This window comes from Rattus norvegicus, chromosome 1 (assembly GCF_021556685.1).
Source record: "Rattus norvegicus strain SHRSP/BbbUtx chromosome 1, alternate assembly SHRSP_T2T, whole genome shotgun sequence".
NCBI lineage: Eukaryota > Metazoa > Chordata > Mammalia > Rodentia > Muridae > Rattus > Rattus norvegicus.
Window position 1 is genome coordinate 58,926,715 of NC_141534.1, and position 16,613 is coordinate 58,943,327.

General features: G+C 44.7%; 1 pseudogene; it reads left to right on the top strand.

The window, feature by feature from the left end:
• The first annotated feature begins 545 nt into the window (after positions 1 to 545).
• Positions 546 to 14,032, top strand: LOC148007026 (sperm motility kinase Y pseudogene; annotated as a pseudogene).
• Positions 14,033 to 16,613: the final 2,581 nt, after the last annotated feature.

Here is a 16,613-nt window from a genome sequence, read left to right on the forward strand (position 1 = left end):
CAGCCCCATGACCATCAAACTGCTTCTAAAGAAGCAATGGTGCCAGCCACTCATGACCAAGGCAGAGACAATGATGATGGTCGACCACCTGAACAGCATCTTATTTCCCCAAGTAAGAGCTCATTGAAGGACAATAGTTTTATGAAAACACCAGAAAATGGGGGTAAGCTAGAGGAGGATAAGTTCAGGCAAATATTTAGGCAAATTAGAGCAACTGTGAGCTAATGCCATGAGCACGGTATAGTACACAGGGAACTCAAACCATATAAGATTATGTTGGACATGAATGGATAAGTTAAAATCATAGACTTTCACCTTAGAACCCAAGTTGAACCAGGGCAATGCTGAACTGGCACTGTGGTGCTTTGTCTTTTGGAACTCCTGAACTCTTGCCCAGCAAACTTTATGATAGTCCACAAAATGACATTTGGACCTTAGTTTTACATGGTACTTAAAAAGTTAAGATCTTTACTCTGTATTCATACTAGATTTGAAAAGACTTGTTGTGGCAACTGTATCCTGCCACCTGTTGGGTGTTAGAAGAGATGGATAACCTGCTTAGCCTCTTAATGATACTCAACATGAAATATAGGATGACAGTCAATGATGTGATGATGTACCGCTGGTTAAAGGAAGACCGGTAGGCTTTCTCAAATCCCTATGAGGACTGAGCGCCATCACACTAGATCCTGTAATTGTGGACGACATGGAACATATTGAGTCCAGAGCCTAAGATATTACAATGTATAATCAACCCATGGGATCATGTTGCCTACTGTCCTGGCAAGTTCTCCAGGTGCAAGGCTGAACAACAGAGGCTCACACATTGAGTTCAGTTATTCCCTACCCTTGATGATAATGATTCATTCCCTTTGGGCCAAGAGGAGTGGAAGCTACCCCACCCTAAGCGCACTGGTCTCATCATCCTCAAATGGCCTTGTGTTTCCCTGCGGCCATAAACTGGCCCAAGATTAGGCAGAAGAGCCCCTGGTGCTGCCCTTCTCTCTTCAGGCCACTCCAGATGACACCCACACTGGAGAAACATGCATCCATGCCTCCAGTGTCGCCTGAATACACTAAATAATCAGCCTCACTGAGAAGAACAGTGGCAATAAGAACACAGATGCCAATCTACTCTCCTGGTATGCCTCAGTAGGGAGAAAGTCTGTCCTCAGCTAGTGCCAGCCCAGAGGCTTTAAGGGACAGACCAAGCAAAAGTGGTGTTCCTGACACAGTGAGGTCCATTGTCAATGGAAGTCCTGGGACAGTGGATGTGCTTCAACAGTTGAGGTCCTCAGAATATAGAGTAGAAGCTATGGAGGTCCCAGGACAAGGGAAGTGCCATAACAATGGTGCTTCGAGAACTGTGGAGGTGCTGCAACAGTCGACTTCCTTCAAATTGGAAGACTTGTGACAGTGGAGTGGCTGAGTTTTTGGAGGTACTGCAAGAGTGGAGGTACTGTGACAGTTGAGGTGCTTCATCTGTTGAGGTCCTGTAACAGTGGAGTTCCTAAGACAGTTCAGGTCCTGTGACAGTGGAGTAGCAGCTGGGACAGTGGATATGCTGCTACAGTGGAGGTCTTGAAAAACTTCAATTGATGCATGAGTCAGGATCTTTGACCTAGGAGGTGATGGGACAGTACAGGTGTAGGAGAGCCAGTAGAGGTGTGGCGACAATAGAAATGCTATAATAGTGAAAGCCTTGCAGCACTAGATGTCCTGTGATAGTGGAAGTGCTTTGACAGTAGACGTACTGTGACAGAGGAGGTCCTGCCAATCCTAGTTTCAGAGGAAATAGATGTCCTGAAAAGTGGAGGTTGTTCAATAGTGGGCTTCATGTGATAGTTGGGGTGCTACCACAGTGAAAGTCCAACATCAGTGGGTGGACACGCTGTGCCAGTTGAGGTAATGGAACTTGGATTTCCTGAGTTATTGGAGGTCCTGTGACTGTGGGGTCCTGGGAGAGTAGAGGTGCTGAGACACTGCTCTGTGACATTGGATGACCTTGTGACAGTTTAGGTGCAGTGACAATGAAAGTCCAGCAACAGTACACATACTGTGACAGTAGATGTCCTGAAAATTGAGGGTCCTGACAATGCAGCCGCTGTTAGTGAGAAGGTCCTATGACACTGGAGGTCTAGTGATAGTGGAGGTACTGGGACAGAAGCCACACTGGAACAGTGGATGTCCTGCTACAGTGCACATCAAAGTGCTTGTAACGATGATGATTTTTGATCACTCCAACTTTATTTCACTATGCAAGTAATTGAGTCTGAGACAAGATAATACCTTGTCATGGTGCTATTTGAATGCCACCAGTTTTACAGATAAGTCTGAAGGTCTAGGCTGTGACAGAGGAGGTCCTTTGACAGTGATGGTCCTGCAACATTGGACGTCCTACAAGACTGGAGATCCTGCAACAATGGAGGTCCTGAGACTCTAGATTTACATTGACATTGCAGGTCCTGCAGCAGTGGAATTTCTCTGAGAGCTGAGGTCCTGCAACATACTAGTTGCTGAGAGAATCAATTTTCTGCAACAGTGAAGGTCCTACAATAGTTCAGGTCCTGAAAAGTTAAGACTCTGTGAGAGTAGAAGTACAGGGAAAGTGTATGTCCTGTGCCAGGAGAGGCCCTGGAATTTGGAGGCCCTGAGAATGTGGAGTTGACTTGAAACAGAGTTTCTACCACACTGGTGTTCCTGTGACAGTGTCCAACAAAGTCCTTGTATTAGAGAAGAAATAATGCCAGCCAGCAATGACCATGGCAGTGATGATGATGGTTGATCACCCCAACATCATCTCGATTCTTCAAGTAATTTAGACCAATACATCTCTTCATGGAGCTGGTTGAAGGGCAACAGCTTTACAAATACACCCAAAAGTATGGCTATATAGAGCAAGGCAAGGCCAGGGAAATATTGTATAAATAATAGCTGTGATGAGCTACTGCTATGGGCACACAATATTTCACAGGGACCTAAAGCCTATTAATAAAAGTCAATCCAAACTATGGGCTGACAGTCACAGAGGTGATGATGTACCCCTGGTCAATGAAAACTGGAAGAGGTTCACAAATCCTTATGAAGAAGTGATCCCTCTCATGCCAGATACTCCAAAAGAGGAAGAAACGTAATATATTGAGTTTTGAGATAAAATATTATAGATTCATTGCATCAAAAAGGTATAACCAGAACATGGCATCCTATTGCTTAATGTAACAGCAAGATATACACAGGAATTGCTGCACAACACAGGCTCAGCAGCTTTGTCCAGTTACGGTCCCATTCTCTACCCTTGCTGATTTCCCTCTAGGACTAAATAGGAATAGAAGTGAACACAACATAGACACATTGTTCTCCTCATCTTCCAATGGCCTAGTGTCTCCCTATGATCATAAGGCTAGTCAAAGAGGAAGCAAAGAGCCTTTGGGCATGCCCTTCTTCTTTTCAGGACACTCCCGACAACACCCACAGTGAATAAAGCATACATACACACCAGAAGTGTCCTGTGTCTTCACTCAACAATCAGCCACAATTAGAAGAGCTGTAGCAACGAGAAAACAGAGGACAACCTACTTTCCTGCTGTCTCTCAGCAGAGAGCAGGACATTCCCCAGCTGGGGATTTCCCAGAGGCATTAAAGGATGAACCAATTCCAATGGGGAAATTCACTGATGAAGTTGTGTTGCTGCTTTCCTTCAAGAATGAAACCTTACAAGGGGGTGGAGGAAGAGTTTTCTCCCAGAAATGAGGCCAAGGGAGATTATCCAGAGAACACGCAGATGGCAAAACCCACGTGCCTTTGTACTTTGTCCTTCCCAGTTTGCTCTGTGCTCATTCTTTCTCTGGCTCTGTTTTCCAGTTCCCCATAATTCTTACCTTCTTATATCCTCTAAGTATTTTATGATTCTTCCCCCAACTCAAGCCTTCTCCCGCTTCTGGATTTCTTCTCTTCCCAGCAAGGACTCAATATGACTGCTGTGTAGCCCACTCTAGAGCGTGGTGCAGCTGAATGCATCCATTCACCTGAAGTTTATCACACTCTAAAAACACCAGCTTCCACAAAGTGAGGTGGAGAGTGGTATGAGCTCATGAAGTCTTCCATAGGTTACTGGTCCTAGCACACACGGCATTTATCACAAGAGCTATAGAACAAATTCTTATGCTTTCAAAAGTAGCATCACATTTCATTCAGCCTCAAATCTAATAACCAGCAATGACTTTGAAAAATTGAAATTACAGTTGCTGCAACAGTGCAGATCCTGTGAAGAGGTAGGTCCTGCGACAGTGGAGGCACAGAAATAGCGCCGGTTCTGTGACAGTGAAGGTCCTTTGAAAGTGGAGGCACTGAGATCATGGAGGTCAATCTACCTACAGGGGAGCTGCTGCACAATTGAAGGTTCTGCTACAGTGGAGGTCCTGCAAAATTGGAATTGATGATACAGGGGTATTCCTGTCACTGTAGAGATCCTGTGGCAGTGAAGTTGCAGAATCATGGGAGATCTTGCTTCAGTTGATGTCCTGAAACACTTTAGTTGCTACGGGTGGTGCTACAACAGTGGAATTCCTGGGATAGTGGAGGTTATAGGACAGTGGGTGTCCTGAGAAGAGTTGTAGTGCTCCTACAGTGGAAGTCCTGTGACAGTGGAGGTCCCGCAATAGTTGTGTTGCTTGGACAGTCCAGTTCTTGGACAAAGGAGGTCCTACGACACTTGAGATGCTGAGACTCTTGAGCTCCTGAACAGTAGAAGTGCTGTGATAGTTGAAGTGCTGAGACACTTGTGGTCCTGTAACAGTGGAGTTGACACACGACAGTGGACTTCCTGAGTTAGTGGTGGTGCTTAAACACTGGATGTCCTGTGACATAGGAGGACCTGCAATACAGGAAGAACAATATATGCTGGCTGATGACCCAGAGCTTCCAGAAAATAGACCACCAACCAATATACATCAGAGGATGGCATTATTTGAAACCAATTGGATGGAAGGCCCTTGTTCCTGTGTAGATGTGATGCTCGAACGTGGGAGGAGGCTGGAGTGGTGGGTTTCGAACAGTGCGGTGAGTTTAGGAGCAGCATCATAGTGGCAAAATGGAGGGAGGAGGGAGAAGATGTAGGAGTGGGCATTTGTGGATTGGCACCTAGAACGTGGGACATCATTTGAGATGTTATAAACAGTGGAAATGATAAGGTTTACATTGTCTGACCCAAACCTAAGGGATACTACATAAGGAACACAAAAACCCACAGGTGCTCACCAACAATCAGATAAAATTTGGCCTTTGGCGGTCTACTCCAAAGAAACTATTCCAAGAACACTGTTTAGTTTTTTCAAACAAAGTTTAAAACGCTTATGTGTACTCTCAAATCTGCCCTAATTTGCATAAATCGGTCAAAACTGTTGGCTTTGTAAATACTTCTATCTTGTCCCAATAGTCACATGCTGGTCATCCCAACAACAAGATACTTGTCAAGATGGGAGTCAATCAATATGGGATCCTTGTTCCAACTGGGCCATGCAGACCCTGAGCTCACCTTCAGTTTCTCATACACACATACACACACACACACACACACACACACAACACACATAGAGAGAGAGAGACAGACAGACACACACACAGTCACAGAAACACACACACATGCACACACACACACACACACACACACACACACAAGGACACACCCAACCATGAGAGTGGGAGAAGTAGAAAGAGAGAGAGTGAGTGAGAGAGAGAGGGGGGGAGAGAGACAGAGAGAAAGAGAGAGAGAGAGAGAGAGAGAGACAGAGAGAGAGAGAAGGGAGTGCTTATCATCTACTTTCTAAGGCATATTGTGTGCTCTTCGCGTTGAGCACAGAGACTTGCACATGTAAACCAGTCTTGTACACCTAGGAACATTTTCTGTTCTGTATTTTCTCTTTTCTATCCAGTTTTTAGGATATCTTTAAAAGCAAGTAGGGTATTGTCCTACCATGAAATCTTGGACCTAAAGGTACATTTTAATACAAAGCTTACAAATCACTTACAGATGACTCTAGTAGGAAGTACATTAAGTTCAGAATCATTCAATCAGAAACCCTTAATGTGTATAAACCATTCTCACTGCCTTCACTTAACCTCATGTTTAGACCACTGTTCCTAGCTGGAGATTCCTGTTTATCTCCCAGAATAAAAGGGAGGCTCCATGCTCAAGTGGAACAGCAGATTCAAGGTGGGACTGTTGGGTGACATTACAGTGAACATCAGGGACTGTCCCACGGAGGGAGGACATGGCCCTTTCTTTCCTCCAGGGGAAGCAGTATCTACATTGTCCTGAGCAGGGAAGGATCCTCTCATTCTAGCAGATATTCTGGATGACACAAGGAATGTGAATAGATTATGAGATCACTTTACCACATTTCTTTCTGAGGCAGAGACCCTTGAGACCCTTGGCTCAGGAGTAACAGTTCCAGATAGCAAGGTGAGGTCAGTGTGGGCCCTGTGTTGACCTATGAATAGTTATTTATGTTAATCACCAAATCTTTAAAACTTACAGCATATGAGAGAAAAGTTTCCCAGGAGTCTCAGCTAAAACTAATCAGTGAGTTTTTAAGAACAAGAACAAGTAGGAAATTTAAATTCATGTGATTGCTACAAATAAAGCAAGACACTGTCACTAGATCACCTTTGTGTAAGGGCCTTGACGACATACACAACTTAAGATGTGAAGTGCTCAGCTAGCATGCTTAGTGGCATGAACCCAAGACACAGTTTTTCTGTGTCTCATCACCTCTGAAGCATGGTCCACAAACAATGGCAACAAACCTTCTCTTCCTCAGAGTTCAAAGTTACCTTTATTGTTAGTGATAGTTTCCACAGTTAACTAACCTCTACTGGATAGACAGGTTTGACTAACCTTCTCTGAGCTTCTCCCAACCATGTACAGATGGTACATCCCTCTGCACATGAGGCCTGTTCCTCTCAGGCCTGCTGTTCTCCTTCCCAGATTAGAAACTGGATACCTTTCAAGCCTACATTCTTAAGTCATCTATCAACTTTGGGTACATGATAAGCACAACGTGACATTGGGTGCCAAATAACACTTTCCTACCTGACAATGAATATGATCCAGGGGTACCAAACATGGACACTGGTCAGGTAATGTCAGGTAACCCCCATGCTATCTCCATGTGGAGATAAAGATTGACACACCTTCCCAAGCACACTTTCTCAGCTGTCTCAGCCTACACAGCAGTCCTTTGCTGAGCTTCCTTACTCCCAGTGACTGATGAGAGTACATGAGAAGATGCCTGATTTCTGGAAAGCCCTGGGCCCCATGACCCACAGTAGCAGCAGCTTCTGATCACAGGTGATTTCAGGAACTGAAAATGCCTAATGTTCCTGTGTTGATTTGAATATGCTCAGCCCAGGGAGTGGGACTATTTGCAGATGAGCCCTCATTGGATAGGTGTAGCCTTGATTGAGGAAGTGTGTCACTGTAGATGTTCCTTGTCCTAGCTGTATGAAAATCAGTTTTCTAGTAGCAGCCTTCAGATGATGATGTAGAACACCCAGCTCCTCCTGTACCATGTCTGCCTAGATGCTGCCATGTTCCCACCTTGATGATAATGAACCAAACTGCTGAACTTGTAAGCCAAACCCAAAGCAGTGTTCTTCTTATAAGATTTGCATTGGTCATGGTGTCTGTTAATAGCAGGAAAACCCTAAGTAAGTCACTTTCTACCACAGATTACAAGGTTAATTGAGTGATGTCATCACCTGAGGAGACATGGCCTCTTATTAAGGTTCTAATCTCCTAAGTAATTGCAGGCTCTCTTCTGGCCTAGGCATTGGCTATAATATTAATCTTCCCAGTGTCTTTTTCTCTGTAAACTATACATTTTGCATTTCTATTTGCCCCATTTGCTCTTTTTCATTGAAGACCTATAACCTCAGTATAACAGAGGTCATACTGGGCTCTCTTCAAATTTTCATCGAAGGCTGGAGTGGTGGGTTTCCAAAAGTTGGGTGAGTTTAGGAGCAGTATTATAGTGGGAAAATGGAGGGAGGAGGGAGCAAATGTAGGAGTGGGCATTTGTGGATTGGCACCTAGAATGTGGGACATCATTTGAGATGTTAAAAACAGTGGAAATGATAAGGTTTACATTGTCTGACCCAAAACTAAAGGATACTACATAAAAAAAACAAAAACCCACAGGTGCTCACCAACAATCAGATAAAATTTGGCCTTTGGCGGTCTACTCCAAAGAAACTATTCCAAGAACACTGTTTAGTTTTTTCAAACAAAGTTTAAAACTCTTATGTGTACTCTCAAATTTGCCCTAATTTGCATAAATCGGTCAAAACTGTTGGCTTTGTAAATACTTCTATCTTGTCCCAATAGTCACATGCTGGTCATCCCAACAACAAGATACTTGTCAAGATGGGAGTCAATCAACATGGGATCCTTGTTCCAACTGGGCCATGCAGACCCTGAGCTCACCTTCAGTTTCTCATACACACATACACACACACACACACACACACACACACACACAACACACACATACAGAGAGAGACAGACAGACAGACAGACAGACACACAGACACAGAAACACACACACTTGCACACACACACACACACACACACACACACACGGACACACCCACCCATGAGAGTGGGAGAGGTAGAAAGACAGAGAGAGAGAGAGAGAGAGAGAGAGAGAGAGAGAGAGAGAGAGAGAAGGGAGTGCTTATCATCTACTTTCTAAGGCATATTGTATGCTCTTCGCGTTGAGCACAGAGACTTACACATGTAAACCAGTCTTGTACACCTAGGAACATTTTCTGTTCTGTATTTTCTCTTTTCTATCCAGTTTTTAGGATATCTTTCAAAGCAAGTAGGGCATTGTCCTACCATGAAATCTTGGACCTAAAGGTACATTTTAATACAAAGCTTACATGTCACTTACAGATGACTCTAGTAGGAAGTACATTAAGTTCAGAATCATTCAATCAGAAACCCTTAATGTATATACACCATTCTCACTGCCTTCACTTAACCTCATGTTTGGACCACTGTTCCTAGCTGGAGACTCCTGTTTATCTCCCAGAATAAAAGGGAGGCTCCATGCTCAAGTGGAACAGCTCTTTCATAAAACGCCCCGTTGAATCCCATGATGTGTGGATTGCTCTATGCCCTATCTAGGGTTGACCTCAGTGTGTGTGTGTGTGTATATATATATATATATATATATATATATATATATATATATATATATATATATTAACTTGAGTATTTTTTATATACATTTCCAGTATTCCCTTTCCCAGTTTCCGTGCAAACATCCCCTTCCCTCCTCCCCATCCTCACCCCTTGTCGCCCTCCTCCCAACAATCTAGTTCACTGGGGGTTCAGTCTTAGCAGGACCCAGGGCTTCCCCTTCCAATGGTGCTCTTACTAGGATATTCATTTTCCATGTTCCCTTCCCCAGCTTCCAGATTTAGATGACTGGATGCCCTGACTGATTTTTACACAGGATAAAAGTCGGCTACATTTGTGTTTGATTATTAACAGTGCCTCTGGAACTAAACTCAGATCATCAGCTATTCTTTTCACCTCTGAACCATCTCAAAAGCTCACAATATATATTCTGTTCTGTCCTCAGTGTACCATGTATTGCTATAATCACCAGCATTGTTAAAGCAAGCCAAAGGAGATTTATAAAATCTTCAGATTTCTCTCTAGACAGAACCATCTGGAATTCACTCACTGAGGGACTTTTGCCCTGGAGTGGCAGCTACAGGTAGGACTTGTGCAACCATGTCACGAAGCAAAGAGACAGAGATGCATGGATTAAATGGAGAGAAGCAGATTGGAATGGTGGAGAGGCTAACCTGCCAACAACTCCAAACCCCCAGCAGGATGACAATGGAGAACAGCGAGCAGTTTCCCAGCCAGCCTCACTCTCCATAGCCAGACTTCTTCCAGTCCTTCCATTTTCCCAAGGAAAGAAAAGTTCAAAAAGCAGGGACAGGGAAAGAAAAACTGCTCTACTCCCAGGAGCCAAGGGCAAACCCCCTGGCACCTCCTTGTCGGAGCCCATAAGCAGAGACAGCCCAGTCCTGGGCTCATCTCTAGAGGCTCAGGGACCCAGGCAGATGAGCCCTTGAATCACAAAGGGTTCCTCTACAGCATTCTATGGGTGTCAGTCCTGAGTCCCTGAGCCTGAGGTGCTCTGCACAGCTATTCAGAGAAGCCTTCTCCTGATCTCTGTACAAAGATCTCTGTGTTGGATGTCAAAGGAGAGTGTCCACCCAGCATGGGTTGGGGCTCTGGCCCTCTAATCTGTTGGTCCATGTTAACTTCTCCACAGAGAAAGCTTATGAGCTTTGCTGATGCATCCATTAGGCATTTGGGGGATTCAAACTCAAGTCTCTGCCTAGTCCTGCAGCTTTGTCTCAGGTGTTTGATGATAACCTAGAGCCTTTCTGAGGACTTATGAGAACAGTGTCCTCTTGATGGGTCAGTTTACAAACAGCTTTGTCTTTAAAAAAAGAAAACTATACCATCAGTCTGAGGCTAATCCTTCAGAATTCAAAGATAACGTGACACCCTGAGTGTAGACATGAGGACTTTAAAGCAGGATGCAGAGTAAACATTCAAAACAGAGAACTATGGACAGCTAAACATCTTACAGGGTTTTATTTCTAACAGCCTAAAGTCTTTCCATAGCCCATAGAAGCCACGGTCTCAGAGTCCTTCCCAACCATGTTGACAGGTCCTATTGTGACCTCATGAGGAGCGATTGTGAGGCGGCCCAGCAAACACATATTAAGCTGTTGCCAGGCCTGGAATTCTTTGAGTGCTTTGAGAGGAGGGGTGGAGTGGAGCCCTCTGCGACTTGGTTGTATCTAGTGAGCTGTGTGTGGTTGTATCGAATTTTACTGTACTGTGTATATGTGTATGTATCAGTGTGTGTAAGAGAGTGTGTGTTGACAGATTGGCCTGTGTGTGAGTGCGTGTACGCTTTTGCCTGTGTGTTTGTCAGTATATGTAGGAGTGTGTGAGTTTACAGGTTTGTATGTGTGTATGTGTTTGTATGTGTGTATGTCTTCTTGTGCGTATGTGTATCCCTGTGTGTATGTGTGTATGTGTCTGACGTGTGTTTTTCCAGGTTTGCTTGTGTGTAAGTATGAGTGTTTTGTGTGAATCTGGGTGTTTGTAAGAGTTTGTGTGAGTATAAGTTCACTTCTGTGTATTTCTGTGTGTGTGCCTGTGTGTGTGCCTGTGCCTGTGTGAGTGCCTGTGTGTGTGTGTGTGTGTGTGTGTCTGTGTGTCTGTGTGTGCACGTGCCCATCCCCTTTTGCCCCTTGTATCTATATTACCTGCACCTCAGTGCAAGAGAGTGTAGAGGCCAGAAGTCACCCCGGCTGCTGTTCCTGAGGTAGGTTCTCAACCTTATTTTCAAGACAGGCTCTCTCACTGGCCTGCAGCTGCCCAAGTATCTGGGCTGGCTGACCAGTCGCTCCCAGGCATTTGGTATGCCAACCCCATAATATCAGTTTAAAGGCCTATGTAGATGGCTGGCTGCCTATGTCTTGATTGATTGATTTTTGGATGACTTCAAGAGAAAGAATTAGGTCACATATTGCCACGCCACTGGCTATTTCCTTATTGGGGTTTTGTTTTTTGTTTTATTTATTTATTTATTTATTATGGATTGCTGGTTTCATTTTTTAGTGGTTTTTATGTTCTCACATGCTATATTACTGCTTTGATTATTTACGGTTCTGCAGTCGGATGATTAACTCTATCTCCATTTTCAATGTCCTGCGGTTTCATCCTTTTACATTATTCCTGTTTCTCTGTTTATTGAGTACAAGCAATCATTGGCTTAGACTTGATACAAATTTGCCCTTTGTGACACTTTGACTCTTCGGCCTTTGTTTAAGGTTTACTGTTCACTGATATTTAACTGCCTTATTCCTTGTGGTTGGTTAATTTTAAATTTCAGTATTTTGCTCTGGAGAGTTGTGGATTTTTGTGGATCACTAGGTCCTGAAATTCAATGGAGTTTTCCCTTAAGTGTTGGCTTTTTATATTTGTTTGTTTTGTCTTATACTAATTCTTTCTCCTCTCGTTTCTTTCATCTGTTTTTTTTCTTCAATGAACATCTATTCATAGTATTGACCATCTTTGGCCGCCCAATCCTTTTGTAGTATGACGATTTTTATTTTCATCATTGCATTTAGTATGTGTGTGCTCTTGGCTTTCTCTTTTGGGGTTGGTTATTTGGGTGGCTTTTACTTATGACTCTTCATATTTTCTCCTTAACTTTTTCATAATTTTGCTCTATTTTTCTAGTCTAGTTTTTACTTTGTCTTTGTTTGTTTTTTTTTCTTTTTCTTTTGTTTGTTTCTTTTAGGTACCACAAGTGTAATTTTAGCTCCTATATTGCTCCATCTTTTTCATTATTTTATTCCATTTTTGTTATTTTTAGGTAGCATTAGTACTGATAAAATGCCTACAGAGACTGAGGAGGAGTTATCAACCCCTACACCCGAGCCCAGTATCTCTGAGGAGGGCAACTTCCATTCCCAATACCAAGTATTGGGGACAATTGGGCAAGGGGGCAACGCCAAAGTCCTCCTGGCCCACCACCGGCTCACAGGAGCCCCGGTGGCTGTCAAAGTTCTGCGAAAGGACAAGCAGTGGTTCCAGCCAGCCATGATGGAAGCAAACATAATGAGAAAGATCAACCACCCCAACATAGTGTCTCTCATACAAGTTATTGAAAAGGAAACGAGAATATACCTCATAATGGAGCTGGTGGAAGGCCAAGAACTCTACCAGTACATCAGAGAGTCAGGGCACATAGAGGAGGATGAGGCCCGGCAAATATTTGAACAGATATTGTCAGCAGTGAGCTACTGCCATGGAAAGGGGATTGTTCACCGAGACCTCAAACTGGATAATATAATGATTGATAAAAACAAAAAGGTCAAAGTCATCGACTTTGGGCTTAGCACCCAATTTCAACCTGGAAAAATGCTAAACCACCACTGCGGCACGTACTCTTTTGGTTCCCCTGAACTCCTCCTTGGCCATCGGTATGACGGGCCGAAGAATGATATGTGGATTATAGGAGTGGTCTTGTACTGTATGGTAGTGGGAAAGCTCCCATTTGATTCAGTGATCATCCAAGAACTGCAAAGACAAGTAGTGGCAGGGGTATATCCTGCTCCCTGTGGGGTTTCAAAAGAACTGGAGGACCTCCTTAGTAAATTACTGAGGGTAAATCCCAACTTTAGACCAACAGCAAGAAAGGCGATGAAACACCCTTGGTTCAAAGAACACTGGAACGGATTGATAGGTCCCTATGAAGAAATGCTTCCCCTCACACCAGACCCGGCCATTTTGGATGCCATGAAAAGCATTGGATTCCAAGCCTCTGTAGTAAAACACTCTTTAAAACAAAGAAAATATAATGAGGAAATGGCAACTTATTTCTTTCTACAAAAGCAGGCTCTCCAGGGGGATGGCTGCACAGCCCAGGCACAGCAAGTGAGTCCCGTTGCAGCACCATTCCCTAGCCTTGATCCTGCTGCTGCTTTTAGATTAGAACCAAAGAGGAGTGGAAGCTTGCCAGTCCTTGGCACCTTGCGGGTGTCATCCTCCCATGGTCACGTATCTCACTATGGCCAGAATGCTCATCCAAAAGGAGGCAAAAGATCCACTGTGGCTGGTCGTCTCAGGCCTCTACCGATGACACCTACACAGGACCACTATCACAAATGTGCCGTGAGTGTCCCATGCATTCAAACAACAAGCATCTTCAGTGAGAAGAGTAGCAATAAGGAAATCAAAGAATACAACCCACTCTCCCACAGAGCCCCATTAGAGGATAAGCCCATCCCCAGCAGGGTCCGGCACAGAGGTTTTAAGAGGTGGACCAGGAATATAGCAAATGCCCTGATAAAGCTGTGTTGCTGCATGCCAAGGAGAAAGAAACCTCGCCTGGGGCAGAACAGAATCTCCCCCCAGAAATGAGCCACAGGGAGAGTCCAGAGAACAAGCAGCAGGCATAGCCCAGGTACCTTTGTGCTTTGTCCTTTTCAGTTTGCTCTATGCTGGTCCTTCCTCTGTCTCTGGTTTCCATTTTCCCCACAATTCTTACCTTGTATCTGCTCTAAGTTCTTTATGAGGTTTCCCCAACACCAAGCCTTCTCCCTCATCTTGATTTCTCCTCTTCCCAGCAGGGACCCAATAGGATTGATGAGTTCCACACTCTACAGAGTTTTCTAGTTGGCCCATCCCTTCAGATGGACTCCAGTTCCCCCTTAGGCCAATAGCTCCCACAGGGTGAGGACAAGAGGTTCATGGGCTCATGGACTCCTCCATGGGATACTGATCTTTTCACATGTGGTCATCAATCACAAGTGCTGCAGAACAGAGTCTTATGTTTTCAAATGAAACATCCCATTCCATTAAGCCTCAAAACTAATTAACAAGGTTTGTCATTGAATAAGTATCAACAACCTAGTTTGTGGGTTATAGTTGATGGTCAGAATCCTGCATGCATGCATATTGTTTTGCATACTGGTTTTTTTTTGTTCCTAAGACCTAGTGATCTATTGAATTTTATAGGTAGTAGTTCTAAATGGTTTCTTTCAAAGACCTCAACTGAGAAGTAGAAAAAAGAAGTTATAATATAGTAAGGCAAATCAAAGCCCCAAATGGTAAGCTAAGAATTCTACCTCACTGTCTTTTTTGCTTGGAATAAATTGTCTTGTCTATTTCACAGTGTCATCTGGAAATTCTTTCATGTCCTCAGTATAAACAGTAGGTGATTTCAGACACATGGCAATGGAAAAGACACCAGCAGAAACTACAGCAGCAACAGGAGTAGCAACAATAGCAGAAGCAGCATTAGGCACAGCAGCAGCAGGAGGAGGAGAACGAGGAGCGTAGGAGGAGGAGGAGGAGGAGGAGGAGGAGGAGGAGGAGGAAGATGAAGAGAGGAGGAGAAAGAAGAGGAGGAGGAGGAAGAGAAGGAAGAGGAGGAGAAAGAGGAGGATGAAGAGCAGGGGGAAGATTTTGATTCCCTGTCCCCGTGAGAATTGCTGATGACTACTTCTGGACACAGATATCATGCTGAGAACTGTTTATCAAAATGATTTAACAGAATATTAATTTTCATAGAAGACATGTCAATGTTCCTGAGGGCATTCAGCCCTGGAAAAGAGAGCCAGATGGCAGAGGCAAGCAGTGTGGAATGTTCTTACTGAGGAAGACCTTCTCAAAGCTGATCATGTAATAGGTATGAAGGAGCATTTCATGGGAGTCACGGTCCCATGCCCCTGTGTCAGGGCACACAGAGCTCCTAGCCTTGCATCCTGCGTGAGAGGGGACCTGGAATATTCCCTGATCCCAACAGGGTCCTGGATTGCATGGTTCCCCCTCAGTCATGGTCCTCCCTGTGCCTCATGGGGTATGCAGCATCTACGGGCTGAATTTATATCAGTGATTAACTGGAGCTGGACCACAACCACACCACAGGCAAGCCCTGGGCACTGAGGACACTAAGAGCAGCAGACAACATCTCCTCCACTGCTTCTGACTCTGCTCCACAAGCTAAGGCAGCTCCCACACAGCAGGCATCCAGCCTAACTCCCAGCAGGGAGAGTGTGAGATGTCTGTGGATGAGCCCACAGGGACTACAGGATTCTGTGGGAAGACATCTGGTAGCTTCTGGAGCAGCTGCAGCAGCCAGGACACATGAACTACAGTGGAGGTGAGCTATAGGAACAGGTAGCAAAGAGCCTGATCTGGCCAATGCTGATCTGAATCCCTGAGGGCAGGCTGGAATGGTCACTCAGGGCTATTAGAGTGAAGGCCAGCCAAGGGCATACAATGTGTCACTAACATTCTCAAAGTCTTGTCCAGGAAAAAACCACTGGCCTTGACCACTAAAGTTGAGTCCAGACTCATGGGCTACAGGATAGCAGATTGAACTGAGTCTGAATTCCCATGAGTATGACCTCTGGCTGCTCCCTAGGCTCAGTATAGATGAGCATGAGAAGGCACCATTGCTGTGTTTGCAGGAGTAGCAGAGAGCTCGGAATACATGACCCACTCCTAACCCAGACTGGAGCCACTCTGGGGAGGAGATGGCATCATTTGAGAGATGGGCTTATGCGGGACACTGTGCTCTGGTTTGTGGCACATACAGCTCCTGTCTTTCTTGCTGACAGTTCAGATCCTGAGCTGGCCTCATCACGGACAGTCCCATGAGGAGTGGGTGTTTGGTTCCTGCTTCCCAGTTAGGGCAGGAACAAGCCCAGACGCAGTGAGTAAGGACAGTGCTTCTGTCTTGACCCAGCTTCCTTGTCCTCCCCCCTCCCCCAACTCATATCAGGAGCCACCCAGAGACCTTCATAGGAGTGTGGGTCATGTTAATCGGAATGCCCAGCTGGAGATCAAATTCTGGGTAAGGTATCCATACAGCCCTGGTGGCTCCCACACCCTGCCTACCTAAGTTTTCCCAATTGGGTCCTCAAGGTCGTGGAGAATCTTCTACAGGCTGCCCTGAAGATACAGCCAGTTTCTTGGTAACATTGTGTTTAGCAGA